General features: G+C 44.6%; 1 protein-coding gene across 5 annotated transcripts in view; it reads left to right on the forward strand.

Moving 5' to 3' along the window:
- The window catches only part of ERBIN (erbb2 interacting protein), a 2,559,118-nt gene that overhangs the window by 483,413 nt on the left and 2,059,722 nt on the right, over positions 1-15,983 (forward strand). The gene's annotated exons all lie outside the window — the stretch shown is intronic.

The following is a 15,983-nucleotide window of genomic DNA, read 5'->3' on the forward strand; positions in this document are numbered from 1 at the left end:
TTATACAGGGTAAAGCACATTTTCTATAATCGTTATTCAGGCTCTCCATTAATACGATTCAATTTGTTCGCTGTCTGATATGTGGAGGTTCACACTGTTTCACATTTGACACGTGTGGCTCACTTAAAAGTATTTTCTTTTTATGGGCTTTCACTTCAGCACTGCAAATCAAAGGCAAAACAGATCCAGTATGCTGCATTTCCTCTGCCTGTCTAAGTCACCTATTCCGATAGAGAAGACTTTTTTGCCCACAAATGTTAGCAATTTATAGAAGGTCCCCCTCCCCATGTGTACCACTGAGGCGCCATCGATCTATGGCTTAAAATGGTACACATGCTTGTTACAAGAATAGGGCGGAAAAAGCTTAACACCCTACTTCTGCCTACCTATCTCCTTTCAGCCCCCACCCCCGCCCCAGTTCCCTTGCGAACAGTGATTCTTATCTGAGTGGTTCAGTTATTAACTGCTATTCTTAAGCTCAACATCTCATCTAACCAAGAGGAGATTGTGCACCTCTTCGTTTTACAGGTAGCTGACTGATTTTCTTAAATTTGACCATCATGCATAGACAAGGTTTAGGTATAAATGAGTGATTAAAGTATGCAATACAACATTGAAAAATGTACAGGTAACAAATATAAATGAAAAGTAAATGAAAATACACATTGAACGGTCAATCCTCATAACGTCTCCTTATTTCTTTTACTAGATTTGTTTTAGGTGTTGGGGCTTGGGGGGCGGTTGGTAGGGGTCTGTGGAAGGAAAAGGACAACATCTGTATTTTTTCATGATGTGCAGTCTTTCCTATGGTTTTGTGTACTTGGTTTTGAAGTGCAAGTGCTTGCATTACTGTCATCTTTTTCAAATGTCCTCTGTTATTAGTTCAATGATTAGAGTGTGTATTGTATCTAATTTCAATGCTTATGCTCTGTATGGGGTTTGGAGGTGGGGTGGGGGGAGGTCAGTCAGCAGAATTTGTTACTTTCTCCCATTCCCGCTCAGTGTCGTAGTGACCAATGTTTGTGTGTCTCAGCAGTCCAGGTCAGGTTCGTGGTTAACGTGGTGGTTAAGAGAGACATAGCTGAGAGCAAACCAGTCAGATTAAAGTAACAATCAGACTATGCAGGAGGCACAGCGCACAACTCATGAGTTTGTGCCTTTCAGAACTAAGTGCAGTAACAGTCGGAAAGCTGTCTCTGTATGGGTATTCAGTGAGCATGCCATAAGCAATGTGTGCAGTTCTTCAGGGTTACTTAGTTCTCTGTTTTTAAACTTTCCTTAATGAGACATGCCCATGGTAGTCGGAGCAGGCACTGGACTGGCTGACCACCTTCCTAACTGACTTTACGTCCCAGGTCATTCTGGGCACTTTCTGTTTACCTAGTTCCTTCTCCACCTGTGGTGTCCTCCAGGGCCCAAACCTCTCCCCTTGGCTCTTCAACACTTAGCTTGCTCAGCTGGCACTTCTCATTTCTTCCTCATCCCCTAACTTCCAGTGTTATGCAGAGACACAACTCTTTTTCAAACTTCCTGCTGACCCTCTTGCAACTTCCATCATCCCCGACTGTATATCTGCCATCCAGGCCTGGTGCACTTCCAATGGTCTCTGCCTCAATGGCATCAAAACTGAGATCCTACCCATTGGGACCCCTGCTCACGCCTTCTTCCCTTCACGCTGACCTTCCTCCATGGGCTCTCCCCTTGCTCCTTCTGAAGCCAGAAACCTTGGAGTCCTCTTCGACTGCTCTCTCTCCTTCCTCCTTCAAACTCTGGGCATTGCCAAGAAGTCGCACTATCAGCTCTTCCTTCTCAAGGAAATCCTACCTTTTCTCACCTTCCCCCAGACGCTCAATGTTACCGGAGCCCTGGTTCTCTCTAGGCTTGACCATTGCAATAGTCTCCTCCTGAATATACCTTCTTCCATTATGCAACCCCTCCAGCTAATCCAGAATAGGGCTGTGAGACTCAAGCCCAGGGGCTGCATCTCTCTTACCCCAAAAAGTCGTCACTGGCTCACGGTTGCTTACTTTTTCAAATCCCTCCTGTATCATCCATATGGCTGTCTGGGGCCGGGAACCACTCTATCTGCAACTATCCCTTACTAAATATTCTCCCTCCAGACCTCTGCGTTCCTCTTGCACCAACTGTGTGTAAAGCATTTTGCTAAACCAAGGGCAGGAGGTTGATGACTTTACTCGGCTGACTCCCTTCTATGGAACAGCCGCCCTCTCCCTCTGCATCTTGAGCAGGATTTTCTTGAATTCCAGAAGCTCCTCCAAGACTTTCCTCTTTACCTTCTCCTTCCCACCTTCTCTTTTCTGCTAATTTCACAGTTTTGATTAGTGTCCAAGCCCCTTATTCATCGGGGGGCCCTGACTGCCCACACCGAATCGTCCCCAGCTCGGTCTGTCCTCAGCACTTGCCTCAGCACACCCTCTGTCCTGGAGGTTAGCACTTACTATACCTTGCTCTTCATGTCTTGCTCACCCATGAGCATGGACGCCCAGCACCTACCTCCACTGCCCCTCCCTTCTGCATTTGCACATTCTGAATACTCACAAGGCGTAGTGGGGTCGTCCTTTTTTCCCCTCCCCTGTTTTTAATATTTTCATGCATTAAATGCTTTGAAAGAGAATTTATTTGCTAAGAAGTGCCTAATAAGCAAACAATAAATAAATATCACAAGGTCTAATAATACAGAGACTTCATCTACATGTACAGCTTTACATACGAAAGCAAGAGGAAGCTCTCGAAGCATGACCAATTATGAAATCTCTCCAGAAGCGAAGTCTTCCCTGCAGCCCAAGATCATGGGGTTTTCCACACAGGGATTTACTTAACAAGATTCAGATCAACCAGCAAGCCAGCCATCAACCCCTCCCCCTCTGCTATTGATCCTTCACTTATCCAGTCATTGCCAAGTGTGAATCTGCTCTCGGAGGTCCTGCTGAGGAGTGCAAGAAGACAAAGAGTCTAGAGTAGGAGCGAAGGAGGAGGAAGCAGGGACATCCTATAACTCCCCGTAGCTTCGGAAAAACTTATGTCCAACAATACCCCAGGAGCTGATGCTGAACATATCCACCCAAAAAAGAACTATAAAGCTCTCTAGGAAAGCGAATATGCAAATCTAATAGTGGTTCGGTTGATCCAGACATCCAAAAGGGTCTTCCAGCAAAAGGAGCCATAGATGCCACAGCCATCCTATTTAAATGTCCAGCCGGCCACCGCACACAATGACGCGGGTCGAAACATCCCTACCAGATGTCACAACTTAAATCATCAGCCCCTTGCTACAGTCCCCAATGTCCATGGCTGAAAGTGCTTTACAGTGTCAAGCTATATCAAGAAGCACACGTTGGAATAAGCCTTCGAGCCAAAGGACTCCTTTTGACTCCTCTGAATGGCATTGCATAAAAGGGTGTATTCCAGCTAAACTGATACAAGGGACCAACTTAAAGGAGTTCCGGCAATGGCTCGAGACTGTTGAACAGGAAGAGGGTTAGGAGTCCCAGATGACAGCGGAATGACACTGTCAAACGACTCTTAACAGCAACAAGAAGTACCACTGAAACTGGAGGGAAGCCTGAAATGGACAGGCCAAGTAAATGTGCCCCCCGAGCTTGGTCCTCCTCGCTAGCAACCCAGTCAATTCTGGAAGGCCATGCATGTCATCGGTACAGCTCCTTCCAGGTCTAGTCAAAATCTTCAGATTAAAGCAAAGAACTTGCAAACCAACGCCAACTAAGGGATCCCCGATTGAGGACAAATCAAATGCCATCTATAACAAGTTACAAAATAAGTAGGGTTTCTTTTATTTGACTTCCTGGGGTGTTTTTCCAGTGTTTTTCAAATGTTCAGAATCTGTTTGTTTTTCCCATTTGCCCCCTTCAAAAAACACAACTTTTTGTTCTAGTGTAAACACACGAATATTCTTTTATTATTTCGTTGCGTGCATAAGTAGAGTAATATGACCACTTTCCAGAGAATAAAGATGAATGTCTTAATCCAGTAATTTCTAACATTTCTACAAATCATGATTTTTGTGGTAAATTGCAATACGTTTTCAGGGACACTGCCCACACCATAAGTATTGCAATTTGATACCCTGGGCATTACACAAAGTATTACCCAAAGTATGGCTACATAAGAATCTTCCCCTACATCACCATCACTCACTGGCACCAAGTATGTCACCTTACATTGCCATCTGCTTCTAGAAATGTCTAGTTGACCCTCCATCCCAACGTATCCTCCCCACCTCACCACCACAAGTTAGTCATTTGCATCACCCACCCAAGCACACTAGACACGCCCTATTATCTCTGCACTTTCAGGAACCTTCCTGCTTTACACCCGGCATTGCCAGCACATCTGTCCCCCAGGCATCCAGGCCTGGCTGAAGATGGTTGGGGCCCCCTGCTTAGAACAAAAACAGTGAGGCGTCCATATGGTAAATACATTACAATGGTGACAAAGATACGTTTAATAGCCGTCAATTTATTACGAGACTACCACCTAGCAGGGAGCTTAAGCACTAAATACCCACTGCAGATCTTTAAACCCTGATGTGGAGGATCCAGTTTTAGAAGGCAGTAAAGTGATAACGGTTATAGGTCAAAGGTTTGACTCAAAAGGGTCGAATGACCAAAGGGTCGAGTCAAAAGGACTGAAAAAAGGGGAGAGTATATAAAAAAAATTTGGTGCAAAAAAGCCTTTTTACCTATACTAAAGCAAAACAAATATACATTTTTTTAAAAAAAAAATTCGACCCTCGTTTTTGGTCGAATTGACTCGACCCTTTTGTCATTCGACCCTTTTGAGTCGATCCTTTGACCGGACACCGTGATGACACATCTGTATATCCCGTGGGAAGAGAAAAACCCTTCATGAATGCTGCACAATTAAATCAGTAGTAGGTGGATAATCCATTGAGCTATCTTTAGTGTCTATGGCTATGTCGTTACTCGCACAAAATCCTTTTCGTAGCCTTGTGCGGGTAGATGAAACGAAACTCTTCGGAAATGTGGACATCATGTAGCACAGACCTATGGGTTAGGGTGCATTAGCACCTGGCAGCAACAACCCCCTTCTTGTTCCTTGTTTGTTGGATACCCCAGAGAAAGCATCTTGTAATGTGAGCAGTTTTTAAGCCCCAAAGCTAAAGATTGCTGGGGCCTCCCTTTGGCTCCTTTCATTTAAAATGTTAAAAGGACCTGAATCTGTCTGTTACGCTCACCTGGTATCCACAGGGACGCCACCCAGCCGGGTTACTCGCTGGTATGCTTCTCAGCTTTGCCCTGAGGTGGTCTGCGGGGAAGGTTCTGCCTTGTGGTAGAATTAGGCGTGCTCTCCGCCCTGCCTTCTTTGCAGGGGTGTGCTGTCTTTAATGGACGAGTGCGGTCCAGTTACTTCACTGATGCCGGCCCGTTTGAGTTCAGGTAGGTCTTGTTGCTGTTCTTTAGTTTTGTTGCTGCATGCCTTTCTTTGTTTAAAATGTCTTTTTTTTTCTCCCTTAGGTATGCAGAGCTTCAGCGCGGCGAACTGGCTTGGTTGAGCCCCGCTGGTAAATGATGGCGCATTAAGAGCGCTATGATGCGGTAAGCAAACGCTATGGCAGCGCTGCGAAGTCTTGCCTTTGCTAACCTGTGTTTCCTTCCTTGTAGGTCGCAGTGTTCTTCAGTGCGAGTGAAATGTCCGGAGTGGTGCTAGCCGAGAGGCAACCAGCCAGGTAAGCCTTTTGAGCAGTTCGTAATTTGTAAACGTCTCTACTGCTTTCTTTAATGTTGCCTCCATCTTCCTCTTTCAGGTTGTTCTGTCCGGGAGGCGTGCAGATTCAAGGAAGCTGTTCTCAGTAGCTGCGAGTGTTTAAAAATGAAGACTGCAGGTAAAATGCTGCTGCTGCTAATGATCCTTTTAACTCCTTGCAGGTTCTGCTTCTCCGAGGTTCGAGGGAATAGCTGGACACGGTGAGCATCACATTGCAAGCTGCAAAGTAACGCGAAGCGTGTTGTCTTGCTCGGGTATGGTTTAAATAGCCCCAACAAAATAGTCCAGGTAAAGTAGTCCCTAGGCTGCCACACACAACACTAGACAGCATAGCTTGGTTCTTAGGAACCAAGCTATGTGGATGCCTCCATGTTGGCTGACAATACAATAAAGTAGTTCCCAAGCACATTGTTTTTCATGGTGTATGAGCCTGGCGCCATAGGTGCCAGGACTGGCCCCCATGAGGGCTTTTGAAGAGGATTCCAGGCTCTAGAGGCCCGAGTCCTAACTCCACCTGGCCAATGGGTTTGCCAGAGGAGGTTTTGGGAGAGGGTTGTGACACCGTTCAGGCAACTTGAACAGAGCTTCACAGCATTTCTCCTTAGCAGCTGCACCAGTGTGCCTTGCAGAGTACACAGGCACAGATGCTGTAGTAAAACCAGGGCTGTGGGAGCTCTGGTTAAGTTCACAGAACGAAGCACTGGCAGCACTTGTTTTTCCCATAGGTAAGGATGCATTATGTGAGCGCTGCAAAGAGCACATTTTAAGCCCCCGAACGAAAATGGAGAAATAGACTACCTTTGAGGACTTCACTTTTTGCAGTGCTCTCTTATGGGTAGCCTTGAGTTTTATGGAGTCTGTCTGGAGTCTTCCTGCATCATCTTCTGTTGTGCAAATGTGAGGCTCCGCTTCAGACTTGCATCCTCACAATGTCTCTATTTGCACAGAGAAAGTATTAGCCATGTTTATCTCATTCTGTATATATTGTGATTAAATGATTCCAATATTTAAGCAACTGGTTGTCTGGTGCGCATAGCAAACCATGTCTGCGTTTTGCTGTTAATTAATTTTGATCCTGGGTGGAATGGGTACAGATCCCAGCAGTCATGCTTCTGGCTGGAGGTAGACAACCTAAGATGTTAGCAGGCATTTAAACACCTTCTCAAGTGACACTTGGGTGACTGAGTTGGTTCTCAAGTTCAAAAAATGTTTTATTCTATTTCCAGCCATGATTGAATGTTGGAACTAGACCTGACATCAAGAAGCGAGAGTTCCCAGGATGTAGCTTGTGACACTGTCTGATTGGCCAATCACAGTAACATATACAGGACGGGCACGCATTGCTAGATTTTATGGGAATAGAAAAAGGGCAATTCTACTACGTCGTTGAATGTGAGAACATTTCTTTCATAGAGAATTGTAGAGCAATTTGTCAAGAGCAGTGAGTGAAGCCAGTTGTATCTGTAAGCTTGCTACCCTGCCAAGGTCAAGTCTCTTTGGGGTGTATTTTACACCCGAAAGTGGATGAACAGTGAATTCTATGACAAAGCTTCTTCAGTCGTGTGCAGAGCAATTTGCTTAATTTGCTTCCTCGTTCTGTGTCTATACTAGCCAAAGACTTCCTCCACGTAGATATTCATCATTAGAGGTTCAGCAGCTTTTCATTAAGCGCTATCTGGGTCTGAGTCAGGTTTACTCGATTGGTCACCATCAGTAAGTCATTGATGTTGCTGTTCAGCATAGACTTCTCAATTGAATGTTTATCAGCTGAACCTAGCAGAGTCCTGATTACTCGGCTGGCGCCCTCGTTGCGTCGCTCATAGCTGTCCACTGTTAAGGCCAGTACAACCAGGTGCATCCTCACCATAGGCCCAATCCGAATCCCCTGGAGCGGTGATAGCTGTTGGCAGCGGGGCTGGAGAGGTGGCAGAGCCCGAGTCCATAGACACTGTGTATCCCATTATTGTGGGAGAGGGCGGGGTAGGAGTGCAAAGCTAACGCAGACACATGACACATCAGACTCCGAGGCCGATTGGTTCACACGCTACTCTGCTACCCATCCGTCACACTTTACTGAGCGTCACACGAATAATGGCGACCTAAAGAATGATCTTTTGTAAGAAGCAGTTAGCAAAAATAAGGATCACAACCATATCCGAAGAGACTAGAGTCCCAAAATCTTCTCTTACTTGAAAGTACGCATTTACTCAACTCTCTGGAGATATGATTGCCAAGTGATGTTTTCCTAGCAGAATTCCTATCAGCATTTGACACCTGCTGAACCCCCGTCTCACCCCTCACCCCACCTACCCCCTAGTGAAAAGCACAATGCAAAATTACGGATTACACCTTGAGGCTGCTGAAAGGGTACTTTTTGGCCTTCCCTAAAAAAAAAAAAAAAAAAATAATAAAAATTAAAATAAAAAATAATAAAAATTCCAAGCACTGGAATAAAAGGCTTTTTTATTTTCAATCGATACATGGTGCTAAATCCACGATATAGAAAGAGCAACCTGTTGACCATGTGTAGTACTTCATCTCGGTAAAGCCAGTGTGTTGGCCCACAGGGGACCTCTAGTAACAGTTGGTGGTACTGCACCCTAAGATACGTGGTGCTAATGCTTATGCTCGACTCCTTCAGTTATAGTAATGTCAATAGATTGCACAACCAGTGCTGGGAGGATGGCTCATTGGCATTGCGCCTGACTTGGACAGAAGACCACTCGGAACTACGTTTTGAATCCCGCTCCCGCACTCACACTGGCCAGTGATGATTATTATAAAAATACGGGCATTTATCAGTGTCTTCTGAAGAATATAAAAACAATAACAGGGGTCAGTTACCAGATTATTCTCGGCATTCTCCGGAAACCCTAACAATCAACTAATTCAGGACAAGAGGAATATTGTTATTACTAATGTTCACACTACTATAAGTAGTGAACCAAGAGAAGCCCTGAGAAATAAAGCCGTAGCCTGCTTACATCATAAAGTCTGGTATGGGTTTATTAGATCGTATGACCTGAAAGTTATTTATAGGGTACAGATTGATGAGTGATGTCCCTCCGGTGACAGATTGTATTGTTGGCTGTGGTAAAAGTAATCCCCCTTCATTTGTGAGCATTTGTGAGAGCCCGACATGTGTCATTTGATTCTAACCTGAAAATTGTATTGGACTGAATATAGCATGTAAAACCAAGTCGCAGATAGGATGGTCCCACTCATCCAGGATTATGGTCCTTTAGACTAATGCAATCTTTAATGTCTAGGTTTGGAGGTCCTTCCAATTTATCCAAATCTTCATCCTCCAATCTCAGTTAAAGGTCTGTGCTTCTCATCGTTACTTTTGTTCCTTTTAGTGTTCTTTGGGCCAAAATGTGTTTACACTGATTTTTAGCTCTGACGGAGTGTGAATACTGTCAGTGAAACGATGATTATTTCACTCAGAGAAATGATTAACTTGTACATAATGTTTTAATACAGTTTTGTTTTATGATTCTATGTATTGTGTTCACAATGCTGACACACCAAAAGCCTAACCGCCGAAGCGTGTTGTAAGTAAAAACTTCATTTCATTGCCCTCGATTTTCAAAATGGTTTTCACACCCTCCAGTGTGTTTGAAATTCTTAAGTTTTAACTCTTCAAGTTTTGCTGACCTTGTCTGCTTCACTTTGAAATTACAGCGCAAATACCCCATCTCTGTACTGATTTTTAAAATGCATATCCATGACGTAAGGCTTTTTTTTTCATTAGGCTCATGTAGTATCTAGTCAACTAATTTGGTTAGTCTGGATGATTTTGCTCATGTACTTTCCATTTCGTTTCTGGTAGTTAATTCCTTGGTTACTTCCTGCTAATCTTCATTACTCGAAGTCCTATTCGTACTCTTCACCGTCCTATTACAAGCTTGATTCCACCCCAGACATTAATTTACTGGTAAGCAATTGGTCCTAGAAAATATTTTTCGAGTAGTGACCATAAAAACAATCCACTCCCCTTAACACACCTGAATGTCAAGCTAGCAGTATGGCTAGATCCAAATCCAGCAGAGTAATGGGGATAGAATGGGAAAGATGACTGTAATGGGGGAGAGTAGGGTAATGAAGGGTACTGGCAAGTAATTCGCTCATTTTTGTCATCGCCCCTCTGACTCATCCAATTCCCGTACAAAATGCAGGCATTGGGAAGCGCAAGGACCTTTATACATGACCATGCACCAAGAAATGCTACTACAACACACTTTTATTCACCCAGTGAGTCGGCTATGGGTATGCGAACACGCAGAACTGCAGAGCCAAATGGGGACCCCTTCCCACTTCACCTGTAGCTTATAACAAAGAGCAAAGGTAGAATGTTGAGTTCAAGTGGCTACATGTTACATTTCAAACCTGGAAAATTCCATTGTGTCTGCCCCAGACATTTCCATCCCTTGGGTAAAGATTCCTTGGATAGACTCAGGAGGAGGAATCTGTTACTCATGGGTTAAATGAATCATGCACAGGAAACCGCTTGACATCTACCCTAAGCATGTACTTGGGGTAGATGTCAAGGTTTTCATGACGCCCATCCAGGTGAAGACAGTATTTCAGAGAAGACCAGGTGTGGCAAGCTTAACTATTTGTCAAGGTCAAATTTAGAAAGGAGGTTTAGACCACATATAGGTGACAGCGTTAAAACTAACTCCTCTGGATGAAAACCAAGGTACGTTAAAACCAAGGATATAGCAACCAAGAACATGTTCTTCTGTTAGAAAGATTGCCTGAAGAGGCGCAAAGGGAGAAACGCAGAGTGTCTTGATAACTATGGGTAAATCCCACAAAAGAACTGATGAAACTGGAGGACTCATCTCAGAAATCCCACTCCAAGAATCATTAAAAGGACAATCGCCGTCTGTTGAGCCCTGAGAGAATACTCATGAAAGCACATCAGAAAACTTCCACCAAGGATTTCAGAATCTTTAAAGGATGACAAGACAGAAGTACTTGTCCCTTAGAGGTAGACCGTGAATTGAAAGAGAACCAATGCCTCTTGTTGAATTGAGTAGATGGATGTCTAGATTGGTGAATGTACATTTCCAATCTTGTGGACATGCCCTTCGCCATCTATTTCTAAATTGATAACTGAAGCTGCTCTAATTACTGTTTTGGTAAGAAGCTACCTCGGAGGACAAGAAGAAAGGGCAAGGCTCCAAACTGGCCAAACTGCTAAATGGAGCAAGAAGGGAAACCATAATTTCCTCTGCTCGCGCGGTACCACCATCATCACCAAAGCCCTCTTTAACCTGGTTTTGGAAAGATGCGGGAATGAGCAACATTGTAAGAAGCACAGAGGGTCTTCTGATGTCAAGCGATGGAGAAAAGTATATTCTGATCAATCAAGAGTATCTTGGCAGCAGTAGCAAAACCATGGGTGAAAAGTTGGAACTTGAGGTCATTAGGTTTAACTAGGTATACCCTAGAAGATTACATTTCTTAATCTTAAATATATGTATTCATGCGCTATCCAGCGGGCGCCATTCAGCTTCAGCATCAAGAGCCCCTCGACACTTCTTGGCATCGTGACTGGACGATATAAATAGTCGCCATCACGCCCCATGACCTCAGTTTCTTTTTCCCTCATGCCCAACAACAACGATCGGAACAGCTCAGAAAAACTGTGAAATTCGACATTGTTGACTCCTTCAGGCTTTTGCGACAGTAAAATGATGGTTGTGGCGCATAGCCTTTAAAATTGCCGTTACAGTGTCTCAGTGTAGATCAAGAGGCACCTAAATGCGGGTCATGCCAAGGCCATGAAGGAGGGGTGGTCTAAATTGTCACATGATCTTCACTGCCTTTTCACCTGAAGGACGTACCTTGGAAAGTGTAGTACTCTGAGACCGATGAAGTTGATCAAATTACTTTGGGAATATAGTGGAGAAAAATAATTGGAGAAGATGCTAGTCTTCGGCATCCTCACCAGAAAAGTTAAGGTTCCCTTCTATATCTGATTCTACAGAGAAATGGGAAAAATTCAGAATTAAATGGACTTTGTTGATAAAACAGCCTGTGAGAGGTCGGCAATTGTGAGCTGGACACTAGGTTGTCAAGTTTTTGTCAAAGATATTTATTAAATGAAATTGTTTGGAAACCTGCCTCTCTCACCCTATGCTAAAGGGGAGTTTCTCTACCTATAAACCAAAATTCAGGAGTCTGTTGGCATCAAGATGTCAATAACTGAAAAGCTGCTCTTGTGTCCAAAACATCCTATCCTGACCCTTGCACTACAAACAAAATAAACATTTCTAAGGAAATCTTCAACTTGATACTGGCAAAACGTATTTACAACTGAAGAAAGAATAGTTTGAACAAAAAATGTTCTCCAAGGTGGAAGCCCTTGGATCCAGAGGGTGGTCCTCTTCCCCTGGATTCTTAAGTAGGATGGTAATAGTCTTTGTAATTAACAGTTCCTTTGCATCTTGCTTGGATTCCCAAGGTTCCGGTTAAGGCAACAAATTCTGTAACAGTCTTTCTTTAACACAACCTTCTCCTTGGTTTAGATAATACCAATCTCTCTTTGGTTCAGAAACCACTGTCTTTCTTTAACATGTCTAGAGGCTTTGCAAATTGCCTGGTTTACTCCCCTGCCAGGTTTCTTGATGCAATGCCGACCACCTGGTGTACACTCCTGCCATGTCTTCACGTGTTTTCACTTGCCTGGTATACTCCACTGCCAGGCCTTTTTATGGGTTTCCATTGCCTGGTATCTTGCTTTGCCAGGGCTTCATACCTTTGTATGTTTCACCAGTACTGTATGTATTGCTCTTGGCTTGGTATATTTTTACGGTGAAGTTTGTTCAAGATTTGCCCCACACTTGCACTTCATGCATCCATAGCTCATTGAGGATTTTATTTTGCCTTTTCTACTTTCAAACCATCTTCTCGTAGTGTTAATAATGGTATTCCATTCAAATTGCTGTTGGCACGGTCGCTGGAATGGCCTGCGGTCCTCACTGGCTTCAGGGAGATTCACCGGTTTTATGCAGCGTCTCTGGTCCACGCTTCTGCAGCTTGTTGCTTTCACCTGCTTTCCACACTGGAGTGTGCAGACGTTCTTCCAGCTTCTTTTGCGGCTCTGCAGCCATGCGCCTGCATACCTTCAGGTCCCAGAATGGAGAACGCTGCCTTCTCGACTCACTGAATGCCCAAGACCTCTCTTTCGGCTTCCACCGTTTCCAAGGCACTTCGGTCTCTGGCACGTTTTCTCTCTATCTCTGACGTGGCAGCCTTCCCTGCTCCTCCACGCCGGTACGCAATCTGCGTTTGTGAGCCTTGGAACAGGAACACGCATCTTCCTGCATAGCCTCTCTCAATAGTGCGCTGCCCGAGTTTAAATGTCCTGCGCACAGGTGCTTTGAAAAAACATCAAGACTGCATATTGCATTTCAAGCTCATGGTACCTTGTTCAAACGCCTTCATCCTTCTCGTCTCAGTACTTGTGGAATTCTGAGAGTTCATAGGTGTCATTCGACACATGGTATTTGAACAGTTCTTCTCAGGGATGTTACATAAAGGAATTTCAGAAGCAAAAGATGTTGTGTTGGAGCTTTGTATGTGTTTGTCATAAGTGGGTGTTTGACCAGAATAACAAAGAGATTTCTACAAGGGGGAACGAGCAGTTGACAATGACATTAGGGTCTTGGGTATTAAAGGCTCTTCCTCATGGAAAAAGGTCTTGGGATACCACATCTCGTCCAATGAAGTAATGCCGTCTCACTGGTAGTTGTCTCTTCCCATGTGATCCTCCCTCATGTAGGCACCCCCAGGGTCATGATCTGATAGCTGCTACCATCCCCATAGGAGGTGGTCACTGTCGGGGAATCTGTGATGACGCCATTGGATTCATTGCAAGCCCATCAACCTCCTCTGAGTCGAAGTCTGAGCCCATCATGCAAAGTAAAGCCAGCAGGGACTCGAGTAAAGGCTTGAGTGCACTGAAAGGCCAGAGCACAGCGACAACGCCAAAGGACCCATCGTCATTGACACCATGTCACTATCCATGTTTTTCTAAGCCGATCCGCCGTCCTCTTTGAGAGGCTCACCGGCATGGAAGCTTTATGATGCAGCACTATGCAACGGAGTCAAGATTTTATGTCCTCCTTCTAGATAATTCTTAACGATGACGAGGTCCACTTAGGCCTGGAACTCATGAAGCTAGCAAATGCAACTGAGTAACCTTTCTCTGAGGAAGCCATGCTACAAGTCCTGGCTACCGTCACAATCGTGCCATCGGAACACCAAGAGGCACCCATTGTGGAATAATTGGAACTCGAAATTCATCATCGTTAATCCACCCCGGCCACTACCTATTCATATTTCTGTCTTTTCTGTTCCTTTGCAAGGCTTTGGTACTCCTGCAATTTTATTTCCCAAACTACATATCCTATAATGCACATTTGGCAGTTCTCCTTACCTGGCTATTCATATGCAACAGTCTTAGAACTACAATCCACAAAAGCCCTATAGAACAGTGATGCTTTCACATTCCCACGACCAGCGATGGAAGAGGAAGATTACCCTTAGGTGTGGTTCACCAGGTGCTGCTAACTAGTGTTCTTCACCACATGGTGGGTCAGTATTTAAGCAGCTGTTTGCAGGATCACAGGGCTCTTGTATTGAGATCGCTGCCAGCCCATCATGTTTTGCTACTTGGATTTCAGCTGTTTACCGTTGCTGCGGTTTCCAGAACCTGCTCCTGTTCTGATCCCCTTTGCTCCCTACCTGCACTCCCCTGCCTTACGGCTGGCACTCCTGTGCTTCCTGCCCTACAGCCCTGCTCCCCTTGCAGTCCTCTGTTCCTGATCTGCATCCCCATGCCCTCTACCACCAGTTCTTTTGTTCCCTTCCTGCAATTTCTTGCTCTGTGCCCATAGGCTGTTACCTGGCTTTAGTTGCATACTGTCCTACATTTCCCTGTTATCTACCTGCAGTCCTACCATAGTTCTTCCAGTCCAGAGTTAGTTCATTGTATTCCTTGTTACCAGTGTGCAGATCAGTCCTTGTTATCTTTGTCCAGAGTTTCTATCCTGAGTTTTCTTGTTCCTGCTTTGTAGTTCAGGCCATTGTTCTTTGATTTTGGTCTGTAGTTTACAGTCTGCAGTTCCAGTCTCCCTTACCTTTGCGCTTAGATTCTTTGTCCTGAACCTTGCTCACTTGGACTTCCTGTTATTTCCTTGGATATTTGTTACTGTTCTTGTCCTCATGTGTGCCTTTGTAATTACTTCGGGTTCCCCAGCATACAATCTCAGCCCCTTTCCTTTGTTGTCGTCTCAGTCTTGTCAATTGTGCCATATTTGTAAACGGTGTGCTGGTTCCTGGTTCAGGGGGAAGCCACTGTTCTGTTACTGCTAGACTCATACAGGCTCCAGTCTCGTGAATATTGTTTCATTGTTTGTTTCTTAGTTCCCAGACAGATGCCCACTACTGTTGCTCCTTTCCCTGAGCATACAGAGGGGGGTCTTGTAGTAACAATTGGCTTAGAAAGCTAGATATTCTCCATACCTTGCAGGAAACTTCCCCCATTGTCTGTACACCCCAGTGGGAAATAAACAAAAATGTCGCCCTCAGTAGTGTGCACCCTCAGTTACTGCGGTTTGGGCGCACAAAATACTAACTCTATTACTGCACCCAAGCAGAGCAGGGGTTGCAGGGTTGTCCCCCCGCTTACAATTTTGGTAAGCGGGGGACAAGAAAGTAAAAAAAAGCATCCTGCGGCATCAGCTCTGACACACGTAAGTGGGAGGAACTGACGTCGCAGGGATAGCGGGGAGTCGATCACTGCGCTGCACCATAATTTATTTATTTATTTATTTATTTATATTGCGCCGGTAGCTCGCAAGCTTCGGGGCGCAGGAACAGGCACACGAGAAACAAGTGACGGGTAACTAACACAAAGCACAAGACAGATATATATAGGATGTCGAACTGGGCCAGAAAGATTTATATGTTTTACTTAAAGATGTAGGTTTTCAATTGTTTTCGAAAACGTTGATAGTTGGCTTCCATCCTTATCTGGCCCGGAAGATTGTTCCAAAGGCCTGCTACTGTGACAGGGAAGGATTTGCCTGCTCCGTTTTTGAGTCTGAAAGGAGCTTTCGTAATCGGACCATGTTCAGATGATCTTAGCTCTCTGGAGGGCTTATATGGGATGATTTTATTTTTCATGTATGCTGGGGCTT

Source organism: Ambystoma mexicanum, chromosome 6p (genome assembly GCF_040938575.1).
Source record: "Ambystoma mexicanum isolate Mex_15411 chromosome 6p, UKY_AmexF1_1, whole genome shotgun sequence".
NCBI lineage: Eukaryota > Metazoa > Chordata > Amphibia > Caudata > Ambystomatidae > Ambystoma > Ambystoma mexicanum.